General features: G+C 42.9%; 1 pseudogene; it reads right to left on the reverse strand.

Moving 5' to 3' along the window:
• LOC141220299 (uncharacterized) overlaps window positions 1-15,772 on the reverse strand; it is a 31,396-nt pseudogene extending 15,624 nt beyond the window's left edge.
• Between the last annotated feature and the right edge of the window lie 233 nt (window positions 15,773-16,005).

The following is a 16,005-nucleotide window of genomic DNA, read 5'->3' on the forward strand; positions in this document are numbered from 1 at the left end:
CCCTGATCTGCCCGGTAAATCTTTTAGGAGCAGACCTCTTGTCTAAATTCCGATCCCGAATTCAATACCAGGACAATGGTCAGATGATCCTTACTTTAAAGGATCCAAACTCTGATGCACACAGAGGAGGTCTGCATCTTACGGGCGCTACCCATGGTTATGATTAACATATCAGATACGATTGGAAATCTCCCAAAAGATCCCAGGTTAGCTCCATACACAGAGGAAATCCCTTCTCATCTGTGGTCACAAGGCCCAGACGACATTGGGTGATTGCCGGTAGAACCAATACAGGTGTACCTCAAGCCCGGAGCGCCCTTTCCCAAGGTTCGCCAGTACCCGCTCACACATGCACAAGAACAAGGTCTACACCAGCAAATTCACACCTTGTTAGAGAAAGGGGCACTAATCCCCTGCGTCTCCCCGTGTAATACGCCGTTGTTCCCCATAAGGAATAAATCCCAACCGGGGCAGCCGCCCGCTTATCGATTGGTGCAGGATTTGAGGGCAGTAAATGCAGCGACAGTCTTGGAAACTCCTGTGGTGCCTAACCCACATACACTTCTCTCACAAATACCATCTACCGCAGCCTGGTTTACAGTAATTGATTTAGCAAACACCTTTTTCAGCATTCCACTACATAAAGACTGTCAGTTTCTGTTTGCATTTACATATCAGGGCAGGCAATTGACTTGGACGGTGATGCCGCAGGGAGCGCAGAATAGCCCTAATCAGTTTGCAAAGAACATGTCTAGCTGTCTGCTGCCGTGGCAGCTGGACAACTCTGAGGTAGTACTATTACAATACGTTGATGATCTTCTTTTGTGTGCCCCCACGGAGCAAGTGTCCATCAGGGCCAGTGTTAGCCTCCTCAAGCATCTAGCAAAACTGAATTGTCGAGTCTCAGCCTCGAAACTTCAGTTTTGCCTCGGTCAAGTGGTTTTCTTAGGCCACTGCCTTACTCAGGGTGCCAGACATCTCACAGAAGAAAGAAAGACCATCTACCTACTACCATTCCCAAAAGATCCCATAGAGCTGCAATGGTTCCTCGGACTATGTACATATTGCAGACAATGGATCCCAGGCGCTTCACGTCTGATGGAACCCCTATATGATGCATTAAAAGAAAACACTCTGGCTGGTGTAAACAACAAGGACCACCAAGAACTGCTGCAACAAGCCTTTGAGCAACTAAAATCAAGGATAATGACAGCCACTGCCCTTGGAAACCCGGATTATGTTCAACCTTTCCATTTGTATGTCTCCGAGACAGGAGGGCATGCAGCCGGAGTACTCACGCAGAGACACTGTACAAAGCAGCGCCCGGTCGGTTATTACTCAGCGCTTCTGGACCCGGTAGCCAGGGCCTCCCCCAGCTGTCTACGAGCGGTTCACGCCACACAGCAGTTACTTGAAAAAATGGCGGACATCATCCTTGGACATGAGACTCACATTTATGCTCCACACAATATTGCGGCTGTTTTGGGTTTACAGCAACCTAAACATCGGTGCACACTGAGACACCTACGGCTGCAGTGTACGTTGATTTTGACAGAAAATGTGAAATTACATTGGTGCACCACCATCAACCCGGCCACCCTGCTACCAGCACCTGAAGGAGAGGGGAAAGATGCTCCACCACATGATTGTCTGGAACAAATTACTGCGGAGTCAACTCCACTTGTTTTAGTGGGGGAAGTACCCTTTGATGACCCAGGACTTACGTTATATACGGATGGATCCAGATATGCTGACACCTCTGGCAGGTTTCATACTGGATATGCTGTCACAACTGAAGATACATTGGTAGAGGCTGCAGCCTTACCTCCCAGTATGTCAGCACAGGAAGCAGAGCTCAAAGCTCTGATTGCTGCTTGTCAACAGGCCGAAGGAAAACGTGTGAATATATTTACTTACTCGAGATACGCCTTCGGGATTGCACATGACTTTGGGGAGATCTGGGCAAGGAGAGGCTTTGTCACGACTGCAGGTTCTCCTGTGAAAAATGCTGAAAGCGTCAGACAATTGATGGAAGCGGTACAACTACCAAGACAGTTGGCTGTTGTAAAGGTAAAAGCTCATACCCGACCAGATGCCCCTGAAGCAAGAGGTAATGCACTTGCTGATCTCCATGCTATGCAAGCAGCTCTTCTTCCAACATCCATGTCCATGGCTGTTACGCGGCAGCAGACCAAACAGCTAAATTCCGTGCCAACCCAGGATCAACCTGTAGAAAATCATCAACCGGTCCCTCCAATCACAAAGCTACGCTGCACATAGCAAAAAGTCTCTAAAGAAGAACACCAGTCATGGAAGGAGGCGGGTGCTAAATTGATAGATGGGCTATGGAAAAAGGGACAACTGTATTGTTTGCCTCGACTCCTATATCAGGCCGTTGCAGCCTGGGCCCATGGACCGGTGTATCGAGGGAAGAATCAAGCTTTGCTACTGGTACAGAAACTCTATTGGGCCCCAGGAATTTCCACCGTGTTGAGCGCACAAAAGAAAGGTTGCTCAATATGCCAAAGCTGCAACCCAAGCAGATTACAGAATGTACCGACAAAACACATTGCTAAACCAGAGTATCCGTTCCAATGATTGCAAGTTGATCATATCACTCTCCCTAAAGCAGGACGATATGAATACTGCTTAGTGGTAGTGGATATGTTTTCCAGCTGGCCAGAAGCATTCGCCGTTCCAAACATGACTGCCAAGAAGCTGGTCTCTGAAGATGTTTGCCGGTATGGAGTCGCAGAAGTTATCGAAAGTGATCAGGGACCAGCCTTTTCCTCATGCGCATATCAAGAAATACTTACCATGATCGGATCAACAGTGGCGCTGCATACTCTTTACCATCCTCAGTCAAGCGGCAAGGTGGAGAGATTGAATAGCACACTGAAAAGGCAATTGACCAAAATGATGCAGGAGGATACGGCCCAGTGGCCTGAACTCCTTCCCATTGCACTATACCACATACGCACCACCCCCATAGGGAAACAAACTGTCACCCTTTGAGATACTATTTGGGTCACAACCAGCTATAGCTCGATTTACCCCACAACAATTATCAGAAGAAACAGATCATGTTGTGCAATATGTGATTCAGCTTGCCAAAGCCTTAACTAACACCCATGCGTTAGTATCATCTTCTATTCCAGATCCAGCTGATGCAGAAGGTTATCATAACCCTCAAGTCCGGAGATTATGTGTATGTGAAGAGGCATGTACGGAAACACAGACTAGAACCATTGTATGACGGACCATACCAAGTGCTCCTTACAACCCCAACAGCAGTAAAACTTGAAGGGAGGTCAACATGGATCCATGCTTCACATTGCAAACGTCAACCATCCTGAGATGTGTTATGATAATATGTATGGTTAGATTAATCAATACCTGGAATAGCCTACAACAGAGTACTGACCCTTTTAATAACAAGTTCATTACTCACCACCAGATTTTGGTACAAGAATTGAGTCAATTAGAGAACAACCCGATCAGTGACTGTTGGATATGTACTCACTCACCAGTTTCAGCCACTAGTATGCCTTTTCTTGCGGTCCCAGTCACTCTGGAAGAAATACTAAACTGGCCCAATTGTAGCGACGCCCTTGCTAATAACGCTACTAAGTTTAGTAGATTATGGAACACCACTGTATCTCCCCTGGTGGCAAGGAAATCTTACTGCCACCAGTAGACACCTACAATGTCTTGCCCTTAAAGGAAACAAATGGGTGCCCAGAAACAAGTCTTCCTTGACTAATTTAGGCTTCATACCAACTGAAGGTCTACAAATTAGTTTTAATGCTACTCCTAGTACGGCAGATGCTTTTAAACCGTCATTGTTGGAAAGATACATTCATAATCACTCATGGGTACATGCAAATCTGTTTATAAAAGGTACCAATGATACATGTTATAAAATATCTGGTAACATCCCTTGCAATGAATCTTCTGAATATAAGCCTAGTGATCCAACATGTGGCAATCCGGATATTGGATACTGTAGCCCCCTGGGACAAATGCCTTCATGGTGTATGTTATCAAATAACACAGTTTTTATCGATTTGGTACATAAATTAGTATTACTGCACTCTGCTTTATGGGATCTGCCATCAGCCACAAATTGGGTCTGTGGGAATAATGCGTATAAATGGCTCCTAGTCAGAGTAGGGGGGACTTGTACGTTGGCCCGGCTAACTCCAGCCATTTATCTTATTCCCCATAGTAAAGTAGATATGAGAACCATCCCTCTTCATACCATCTATAAATGTGCCAAGGACAACACTCCACGCCCATCAGTAAGACCTCATTTAGTACAAATGAGTATGCCCAATAAGATAGCCAGTACTGTCTTCCTCTACCCTATAGTAACACAAATGTGGGACAAATTAGTGGAAGTCACTGACTACTTAGATGACCAGATTTGGAGTGTGCTGGAAGTAATTAATACTACTGTTGAGGTGCAGAATCAACTTATTATAGAGGCTAATCAACATACTTTAGTGCTGGACTATTTGACAGCAGCTCAAGGAGGGATGTGTCAGGTTATAGGCCCAGCCTGTTGTCACTATATTGACCCCGGCTCTACCATATGGTTAAAGACTAAAATGGAAGACATTAGGAAACTCAGGGAAGAATATAACAAACATAACGAATTGACCAAAGACAGTTGGTGGTCTGATATGTTCTCCTTTTTAAATCCTGCTAATTGGTTTAAAGGGATTGGTGGATGGATTGTTGGAATATTACAAGGAGTGTTGCATATTGCTGCTTGCATCTTGTTAATATATGTCTTACTAAAACTAGTCTTTTATTGTATCCCATTTTGCATGAGGAAAACCTGCCAGTCATCAGAGAGCAAGGAGAATGCTGTTAACAGACATCCAGTGCTACTGTACACGGACCTCCCAGATGTGACCAGCATTGAGGACCTGGACGGCAAGGGAATGATGACCTTCACCCGCACGCCCCGACCAACCTCACGTCTGAAGATCAGAGCTTTATGATTATATCAACCAACAAGGGGGGATGGACATGCCGCGATAGCCTCGATTGGTAACAAGGGCACTAATTGAGTGAAGACCAATGTCCCTCAGGCTCAAAGCATGACCCTGGGAAAGCACCTCTAATGTTGATAATAACATAATTTTTAGGGGGGAAAATGTAAAGGACATATTGATATTCATGCTATAGCAACTCCATTTTGTCTGCTTGTTTTAAAATCATTTATTATCACTCCTTGCATAACATACATTCTTTCCTTCTTTTCTCTCGCCTCATCTTTCCCACACTAACTTTTCTCACAATAACATTTTGTATTTTGTCAGACATTCCGCTCCTGTTATCTAACTAGTTTAGGCCAGGATTGACCTTGTAAAATTCCATCGTGCTTCGAACTAATATGACCATATATGTGTTTCCGTAATAATTGTACTAACATTGGTCAGCCTGTAGTACTGTAGTATGACTGTAGGTGATTGGCTATTGATATGCTCAAAACAATATAAAATGCTAAGCAAAATAAACGGGATCAGAGATTCTTTGAATCCTCCCAATACAGAACATTGTTTTCGTATGGTTTTCTGTGGATTGCAATCAACATAATAATTTGACACTCACTTGGTCAACCGTGAAGGGTTATTGCCCTCCCTCAACAAATCCATGAAACCAGGGCTCGAGCCATGGCCACACATCTCCTGCAGACGTGAATAAATGTATATTACAGCCATCAGCCACGCACAGCTTAGAGATATATCATGGCACAGGTGTAATGTTTTCTGTATAGTTTATCACAATCTGGTTTGAAGTTAGTCGGTTTTAAAAGAAATTGAAAAGTCAGGATTAAGGGTAAATCACCTATTATTGTACAGAAATTCACACTTGGCCCTCACTGCACATTTAATATTTTCAATCATAAAAGTTAAGTTAGGTCAGGGAGACTGGACCTGGTCTTGTAGGGACCATATGAGCACATTCAGCAGCACAGAAGGGAGAGAAGGTAGATTCATCCAATAAGATATCAGGGATCTAGGAAGCCAACAGCATCATTACCCTCCGCTTTCTCTTACAGGCCCATCATAATATTTTTCTTCAAGTGATTTTCTCACTTGTCAGCACATTCTACATACGCTGTCATTTTACTTTGTAGTTTACAGATCTGGGCAGGTAACGGTCAGCATCTCCTAATCCCAGGGGGTAGGTGGATCCTCCAGGTTGTAAGTTCTATGGAAAAGGTCTTTCAATGTTCAAAGCCATTCAAACAGTTTTGGGTGGAAGAGAATGTTGTGGTCTAGAGGCAAAATGGTGATCACACGATTGTGATACGGCCGGACTACACCACTGATAAAGCAGCCACAGACGGTGACGGAGAAGAATCTGTGACTTCTCTGCATTTAGTGGTTACTACTCACCTGGGTAGTCATATGTAGGAATCTCCTCTTTACACCGCTCATCACCCCTCACATATGTCTCTGTAGTATTAATATGGGTCAGATCTTCACCCTGAAACAAATATTATAAAAGTCACAGACAGATGGAGAAGTCACATCTATGATCAGCTCTAATCCTGCCATCTCCACCGTTCTCATTACACAAGTATAAAACATATAATACTGGTGGATAAAACAAGACTGAGCACAAGACCTTCACAACCGTCTACACATCATAGGGGAGATCACATGACACCTTCTCTCCATCTACCTGATGATCCTGAGGAAAATTGGGATCTTCTTGTTTACAGTCCTGTGGAAGAAGAGGATGGGGACATCTCTCTGGTGTTGTCCTCTTACTGGATAGATCTGGAGGAAACACATACAGGGACTGAATTCATTCTTTACATACAGATAATTATAGGCCGTGTGTATTCAGTCCTGTCTATTACCTGGTGATGTGAGGGGCTGGGGAACCTCCATCATGACGTCCTTGTACAGATCTTTGTGTCCTTCTAAATACTCCCACTCCTCCATGGAGAAATAAACAGCGACATCCTGACACCTTATAGGAACCTGACACATACAATGATACCGTCATCCCCCCGATCCCTTCATAGCGTTACTGTATAATGTCCCAGCATTCCCAGCAGTGTCACCTCTCCAGTCAGCAGCTCAATCATCTTGTAGGTGAGTTCTAGGATCTTCTGGTCATTGATGTCCTCATGTATCAGGGGGTGAGGTGGAGGCTCTGTGATTGGGCTCAGGGATCTTCCCCATCCCTCAGACACAGGGTCCTGACAGCGCTCTCTGGAGGTCTTCTTCACTACTGTGTAATTCTGGTTATAGAGAGACACATTAATAAATCTCACTACAGACATTTCCAGAGTCCTCACCTCTCCAGTTCTGTCCATCTGTTATTCCCATAGATAAGAATGATGTAATGTGACGTCATCAGAATCTCTCACCTCTCCAGTAAGCCGGAAGAGGATCTCTAGGGTGAGGTGTAATATTTTCTCAGCCATCTTGTCTCTGTCCATATCCATCTTTGATGCGTAATTCAGGAAAATTCTCTTATATAGAAGATATTCACTAAGAGGATCCGATATTGTAGAGACCAGAATGAGAAGATGATGAGCCGATTTAACATCATAAAAATCCTGTGTAATACAGTTACTGGGAATAATAAGGGGAACACATGAAGAGATTATTGTACAGTATTTAGATTCCTTTACATCTACTAATAAAACCAACAGTGGTGTGAAAAAGTGTTCGCCCCTTTCCTGATTTCTTATTCTTTCACACTTAAATGTTTCAGATCACAAAAGAAATTTAAATATTAGACAAAGATAACACAAGTAAACACAAAATGCAGTTTTTAAATGAAGGTCTTTATTATTAAGGGAAAAAGAAATCCAAACCTACAGAGCCCTGTGTGAAAAAGTGATTGCCCCCCCAACTCCCCATTAAAACATAAATTAACTGTGGTTTATCACATCTTTGGGAAGCGGAGTTCAATTTCGCTAGCCATATAGAGGCCTGATTACTGCCACACTTGTTCTCAATCAAGGAATCACTTAAATAGAACCTGCCTAAAAAAGTAAAGTAGACTAAAAGATCCTCAAAAGCTAGCCATCATGCTGCGATCCAAAGAAATTCAGGAACAAATGAGAAACAAAGTAATTGGGATCTGTCAGTCTGGAAAAGGTTATAAAGCCATTTCTAAAGCTTTGACACGCCAGCGAACCACAGTGAGAGCCATTATTCACAAATAGCAAAAAACATGGAACAGTGGTGAATGTTCCCAGTAGTGGCCTGCCGATCAAAATTACCCCAAGAGTGCAGCGACGACTCATCCAAGAGCTCACAAAAGACCCCACAACAACATCCAAAAAACTACAGACCTCACTTGCCTCAGTTAAGGTCAATGTTCATGACTCCACCATAAGAAAGAGATTGGGCAAAAATGGAAACTCCCAGAACTGGAAGTTGACCCGACATCACCGATGTCCCAGTCTCAATGATTGACTGGGCTGTGGGCGAAGTTTCATCACTTCATAGCCCAGCATCTCGTGGGCTTGCGGCACTCTGTTAATGAAAGCAGTGAAGAGAGAGCGCACACGATGCTGGGCTGTGACATGTGGTGAAACGCTGCCCACAGCCCAGTCAATCAATTCCGGAACTTGACGTGAAGTCACCAGACATCAGAGGCAACTGCAGCCGGGGGTCACATGATGGTGCTAAGAGGACAACGATAGCGCCGCTCACAGGCACATTTGGAAACACAAGGTATTTGAAGAAAGCCTTATTTCCTAGGTTTAAATCCATCTGACAACTACACATTGCAGTGGATAACCTCTTTAATGTGACCATCTCTTAATGTTTTGATACACATGTCCAACTGTTCAATGTTTCAGTACTGTAAGATGGCCGCCGGACAGGTGTGACGTGCAGAAGTAGTGCTGTTGCTTTAAAAGCATTCAGCAACTATTAGAAGTAACAGAATCACAGGAGACAGGAAGTGTTGTGCTCCAGAAGCATCCAGCAACTAGAGGGGTTAACACAGTCACAGGAGAAGGGGAGTGTTTTAGAAAGCTCCAGGGGGATTGTGGGGAAGTTGTTTACTGTCTGTCCAGAGCCAAAGAGAAAGGTGGCTTATGATCTGTATCTCACAGAAGGCAAGAAAACAGAATTCAGGTCAGGAGGGAAGCTAAACACAGGTCAGATAGACTCCCTGAGCTAACAGTGTGGAGTATTGTCGACCAGGAAGATAAGGACTGGAAGGAATCCTGTCATAGGGATCGTCTCCCTCATCAAACCCCCCCCCCTCTCCATGCAGGATAAAGAATGCTGTGTACAATTGAGTCCTTGTGAAGGAAAAGCCTGTGGTTGTGTATGCATTTAAACTGTGCTGTACTGTGCTACAGGATAATAGACTGTGTACTGCTGTGCTGCAAAGAAGATTGTACTGTTATTACTGGAGCCTGTTGCTCAAAGAGACATGTACATTGCATTGGCCATGCCTCATTAAATGTTACTGTTCTACCGTTTATGAGGACTCTTTCAAATGTGTCTGGTCAGCAATTTAATCTGTCCTGTGCCTCAGAGAAGCTGCAGCCTATGGTCGCCCGGAATAACTGTTCCCCCAGAATTCCAACGAATTCATTTAATCGGTCTCGCCCCTATCTGAGCTTAGGCGGCGTGCATGTAACACAGGTGCTTGAGGGGAGATATATATCATCGAGGTTGGTAGCTTTGGTGATGTAAGCCTTGGAAAGCAGACTCAAGGACAGATAGTGCTGAGGGTTAATAGGGCATATCAGGGCCGAGTTTACGAGCAGTCAAAGAGTGGGGCTCACATAGTCCCAGCTGGGGGTGTGGTATGGCAGATAAAATGAAGACCAAGTGTCTCATTCAGTGTCTGTAACTGGAACTGTGGAGACCTCCAGGCTGTTTGCTAAAGGACACTGACCCGAGTAGGCGAACCCACAGCACTGTCTGAACTATTTACTTTCTGTTTTTCACTGTGTCGGAAAAGGGCGTCTTTTTGTTAGCTTATGCTGAGTGGTTTATGAAGTTCTAATAAACTAGCCTGGACATTTTAATGAAACTGGTGCCTTCCTCAACCGCAGCTGAGTGAGTAGAAACCCTACAGAACTTGTTGCACAACTTGCTGTTCTCTAACAAGGAGCTTAATGGCAAAATTCACAACAAGTGTTTGATCCATGAATCGCCCAAAAAATTTAGGCGTTAGAATTGAAGCAGGATGTTTTTAGATGAAAGTGGTCACTGAGCTTTGAGTGTCACAGAGTGTCATCATCAGCAGGTTGCAATAGAGATACAGAGAGAGTGGAAAAGTCACAGAAAGGCAGAGAAGTGGACATTCTTTGGCCACACTCCACACTGATGACTGCTTCATTGTGAACAATGCCTTTCGGAACTGGATGATGAACGCCACACAACTGGAGGCACCCAAGTGTCATGTCAGACCATTCGAAACAGTTTACATCAGTGTGGTCTGCTAGGGTACCTGACCACACCACCAGGCACAGGCGTCATCGACTTGCATGGACCAGGTAGCATCTACGCTGGACGAGGGAACAGTGGACTTCAGTGCTGTTCATTGGTTAAAATCGATTCATGATGAGCAGAAATGATGGCTGTCAACGATGTTGGAGACATTAGAGAGAGTGCTATCCATCAGCGACTGTTGTCGCCAGTGAGGGTTTTGTTACAGTGTGGGCAAGTGTGTCTAGTCAATACAGAACTGCCCTACCAAACCAAACAGCCAAAGAATAGGTGGAAAAGATCTATAAATGCCCTAGCGTTTCCCTCTCTATCAGCACACCTACCTAACGTGGAGGTTGGCACCCTGTCCTGCGCAATGGCGCCCCCACTCATCGGCGGCGGTCCCTAACTATATGTCCCTATGACACCTCTATTTCAAAGAAAGGAGTTAAGGACATTTGCTTATTCAGGCCATTCGGGTGTACCGTTCTGAGGTTGAAAATCCAACGGGTCTACCTCTGTAAAATCGACCTATCCCAGTTACCTCCTTTCACCGGAGATGTAATTTTCTCGACCCCCATAAATAGGATCTTCCTTACATCCCCGTGATGCAGTAGGTTGATGTGATTAGCGACCAGTGTGTCTCTTTTATTCCATATATCTCGTATATGTTTCCCCACCTTCCTACGAAATTCTCTTCTTGTTTTTCAACATACGCCACCACACACTCACATGTGCCGTTATAGATGATGCCCTTAGTGCGACAATTTATGAAGTGCCGAATGGAGTACCTGATACCAGTAACATTGCTTCTGAACTCTGCCTGACTGGATCGATTCACACATCTTACATCTTACCCCACATGTGAAACACCCTTTGATTCCTCTGTCCAACCAAGTTGGGGTGGTTCTCAGCTGATACTGGCTACGCACTAGTCTATCCCTCAAAGATTTACCTTTTCGGTATGTGATTTGTGGGTAAGGTGTGATCTCATTATCCATGTCTGTGTCCATCTTTAATGCTCCTTTGGAGGATTGATCTAATCTCCTCCTCTCTATTGCAATATCTCATGACGAATCGTGTAGTTTCACTTTGATCGGGTTTTTTAAGGCCTCGTTGTATGCCTCCCTCAAGGCTATTTCGGGGTAACCTCTGTCTTTAAACCTTATCTTGAGGTCATCTGCCTGCTTCTTGAAGGACCGCAAGGTAGAGCAATTCTGGTGCATTCTTAAATATTGTCTCTTGGGGATTTCCCTCCTGAGGGGCGCCGGATGGTTGCTCTCCCACTTCAGGAGGGAATTTGTGGCCGCTTCTTTCCTAAGGGTCTTAGTGATAATTTCACCCTTGGAATTGATCTCAATTTTAATGTCCAAAAAGGCCAGGCTAGATGAATTCAACTCATACATAAAATGTAACCCAATATTGTTGACATTGAGTTTCTTGACAAAATCCTTGAACGTCTCCTCAGTGCCCTTCCAGATGACAAAGATATCATCAATGTAGCGGAGCCACATGATAATACTCTCCTCAGGGCACTGCGAAGTGTCACCAAAAACAATAGTTTCCTCCCACTAGCCCAGGAGCAGGTTGGCATACGATGGTGCACACGGACTGCCTATCGCGGTGCCACTGAGCTGGTGGAAGTACTCCTTATTGAATAAAAATAAATTTTTGATCAGGCAGAATTCCAGTGCTTTCATCACGGACTGTTTATGTCTCTCGTACTGTCACCCCCTGGTACTCAAATACCGCATCCAGAACGATCTGATCTATAAAACTGTCACACTAGTTAACCCCTTCAGTGAACAGTGTAAAAAATAAAAAAGGTGGCAAAAAACTATGGTTTTTCATGAAGCCGCCAAAAAAGTGAAATAAAACACCATCAAAAAGTTAAATTTAAATTAAAATTGTATCACAAAAAACATCATCTTGTCACGCAAAAAGCAAGCTGTAATACAGCTCCGTCAGCAGAGAAGAAAAAAAATATAGTTGTCAAAATATAGCAATGCAAAAATGATTAATTTTCTATAAAATTGTTATTATTGTGTAAAAGCGCCAAAACATAAAAATGATATAATTGTAGTATCGCTGTAATCATACTGAACAGAAGAATAAAGCTGCCTTTTAGCACACGCGGAACAAGATAAAAAAATCCAAACAATTGCTTGTTTTTGTTCATTCTGCCTCCCAAAAATCGGAATAGAAAGCGATCAAAAAATGTTATGTGCCCGAAAATGGTACCAATAAAAACATCAACTCGTCCTGCAAAAAGCAAGCCCTTAAATGACTCTGTAGGCAGAGATAATGAAAAATTATAGCTCTAAAAAAAAAAAGGATCTTTTAGTGTGTGACAGCAGCCAAACATAAAAAACAATATAAATCTGGTATCGCTGTAATCGCACCGACCCATAGAATAAAGTCGTCTAATCATTTATACCACATGAGGAATGGCATAAAAAATAAATAAAAACTATTCTTCACCTGCTGTTGATTTGTTCATTCTTCCTCCCAAAGATCGCAATAAGGCTTGGCGCACATTTATCCTGCACTCTACGCTGAGCGCTTACATCAGGGTTTCCGTGTAGATCTCTGAAATATGTGATTCAGATGGAACCCCCGGTGGAAGATTCCCTATAATAGGGCAGATTAAGACACTGTGGACTCAAGTCTGTCCTATGATTTGGCAGTGTCCATATTTTTAAGCGTGCATAAAAGCGCAATAGACCAAAGTTTTGTGTACTTCTGAAAAAAAGACAACGCTAAACACAGACGAGATGGAGTCCACAGTAACTCTGCTGCCTCATTATAGTGAATGGGTTTTATCTGAATCATGTCACTCAGAGATTTACAGTGGGGGGAAATAATTATTTGATCCCTTGCTGTTTTTGTAAGCTTGCCCACTGACAAAGACATGAACAGTCTATAATTTTAAGGGTAGGTTAATTTTAACATTGAGAGATAGAATATCCATAAAAAATCCAAGAAAATCACATTGTATAAATTAGCTAAATTTATTTGCATTTTGCAGTGAGAAATAAGTATTTGATCTCCTACAAACCATTATGAGTTCTGATTCCTACAGACCAGTTAGACGCTCCTAATCAACTCATTACCTGCATTAAAGACAGCTGTCTTATATAGTCACCTGAAAAAGACTACTATCCACAGACTTAATTAATCAGTCAGACTCTAACCTCTACAAAATGGGCAAGACCAAAGAGCTTTCTGAGGATGTCAGGGACAAGATTATAGACCTGCACAAAGCTGGAATGGGCTACAAAACCATAAGTAAGACGCTGGGTGAGAACGAGACAACTGTTGGTGCAATAGTAAGACAATGTAAGAAATACAAAATGACTGTCAATCGACATCGATCTGGGGCACCATGCAAAATCTCACCTCGTGGGGTATCCTTGATCATGAGGAAGGTGAGAGATCAGGCTATACACTACATGAGCTGGAACTTGTTAATGATCTCAAGGCACCTGGGACTACAGTCACCAAGAAAACCATTTGTAACAGATTACACCTTAAAGGTTTAAAATCCTGCAGTGCCCTCAAGGTCCCCCTGCTCAGCAAGGCACATGTGCAGGCTTGTCTGAATTTTGTCAATGAACACCTGGATGATTCTGTGAGTTATTGGGATAAGGTGCTATGGTCAGATGAGACAAAAATTGAGTTCTTTGGCATTAACTCAACTCGCCATGTTTGGAGGAAGAAGAAGAATGAGTAAAACCCTAAGAACATCGTCCCAACCGTGAAGCATGGTGGGGGAAACATTATAGTTTGAGGGTGCTTTTCTGCAAAGGGGACAAGATGACTTCACCTTACTGAAAGGAAGATAGATAGGTTCATGTCCCATAGAAAACTTATGGAGGGAGTTGAAGCTCTGAGTTGCCAAGCAACAGCCTCAAAATCTTAATGATTTAGAGATGACCTGCAAAGAGGAGTGGACCAAAATTCCTCCTGACATGTGCGCAAACCTCATCATCAACTACAAACAAAGTCTGACTGCTGTGCTTGCCAACAAGGGTTTTTCACCAAGTATTAAGTGTTGTTTGCCAGAGGGATCAAATACTTATTTCTCACTGCCAAATGCAAAAAAATATCTAATTTATACAATGTGATTTTCTTGATTTTTTTGTATATTCCATTTCTTAATGTTAAAATTAACCTACCCTTAAAATTATAGACTGTTCATGTCTTTGTCAGTGGGCAAACTTGCAAAAACAGCAAGGGATCAAATAATTATTTCCCCCACTGTAGATGGAAACCCCAATGTAAGTGCTCAGCGTAGAGCGCAGGATAAATGTGATCGAAAATGTTATGTAAAATGTTTTCAAAAAATGCTTCAATTCAATCTACAAAAAATGCAAGTCCCCGCTCAGGTGCGTCTTCTGTCAATGGAAATATATGGGGCTTCCACGTTACTGGTAGTACAAAGACTCTGCAAAAGCCTGTGCTAAACAATTATAGATGGCTCTGTAGGAGTTATTAATATACCTGAATACATTGTGTACCTCTTGTTACCCTATCACAGCACTAGTTGTATTTTGTCGACTTGGATTTAGTCTCTACCAACCATATATGTGGTGGCGGCTCTAGAGGTGGAGGTTAATCGCCTCCAAGATTTCGTCCGAATATCCCTCATCCTATGAAATTCTGTGCCTCAACACGTCCGATTATCCACCACACTTTTATCCTTCAGATGGAACCTGAAAATACATCTCTTTAAACAAGCTTACAGTCTGCCATGACCTTGCTTGCTGCCACCTCAACAACACCGGAGCTACTGCAATCCCCCAACCTACTGTCTCCTTCCCCATCATCCAGTAAAATGTAAGCCCACAAGGGCAGGGTCCTCTTCCCCCTGTACCAGTCTATCATTGTTAGTTTGTTTACTGTAAGTGATATCTGTATTTTGTATGTAACCCCTCCTTATGTACAGCACCATGGAATCAATGGAGCTATATAAATAATAATAATAATAATTTTGTATTTGTGTAGCATAACCTTAGCAACTAGCCGTGATGGATTTTGAATGAGACCAAATATCTTTATTTCTGGAGTCTTCATAAGATTCCATATGGTCCCACTCGGGGGAGACATTAAAAAATGAACTGACCCTACTAACAGATATGTGGTGCTCATACATGCACTATGCACTTTATATTTATATGTATGAAGTAATCATATAGTTAGTGTTTATTAGATATTTCTCCATATGGATCTATATATGTATTTTCACATCTGGCATAAACTATAAGTAAAACTTTTTTACCTGTTACTTGTTCATTTGCAGCAGATTTCCCTTTTTTAATTCTGGTTTTGTTTTTAATTGTTGTATTTTTAATATATGTTCAATAACATAATTATTATAGTTTGTTGTATGGGAGTTGTTCGTCTTCGGCTTATTATAACATTATGTGAAGCACCTGTGTGTTCCAGGTGCTCACCACAAAACTAGATAAATTCCTTGAGGGGTCTATCTTCAAAAATGGTGTCCCTTGTGGGGGGTTGCCACTGTATAGGCACATGGGGTACGTTCTCGATTCCAGCCATTTTT

Source organism: Phyllobates terribilis, unplaced genomic scaffold (assembly GCF_046119375.1).
Source record: "Phyllobates terribilis strain yellow unplaced genomic scaffold, ASM4611937v1 Scaffold_280__1_contigs__length_2496652, whole genome shotgun sequence".
Lineage (NCBI taxonomy): Eukaryota > Metazoa > Chordata > Amphibia > Anura > Dendrobatidae > Phyllobates > Phyllobates terribilis.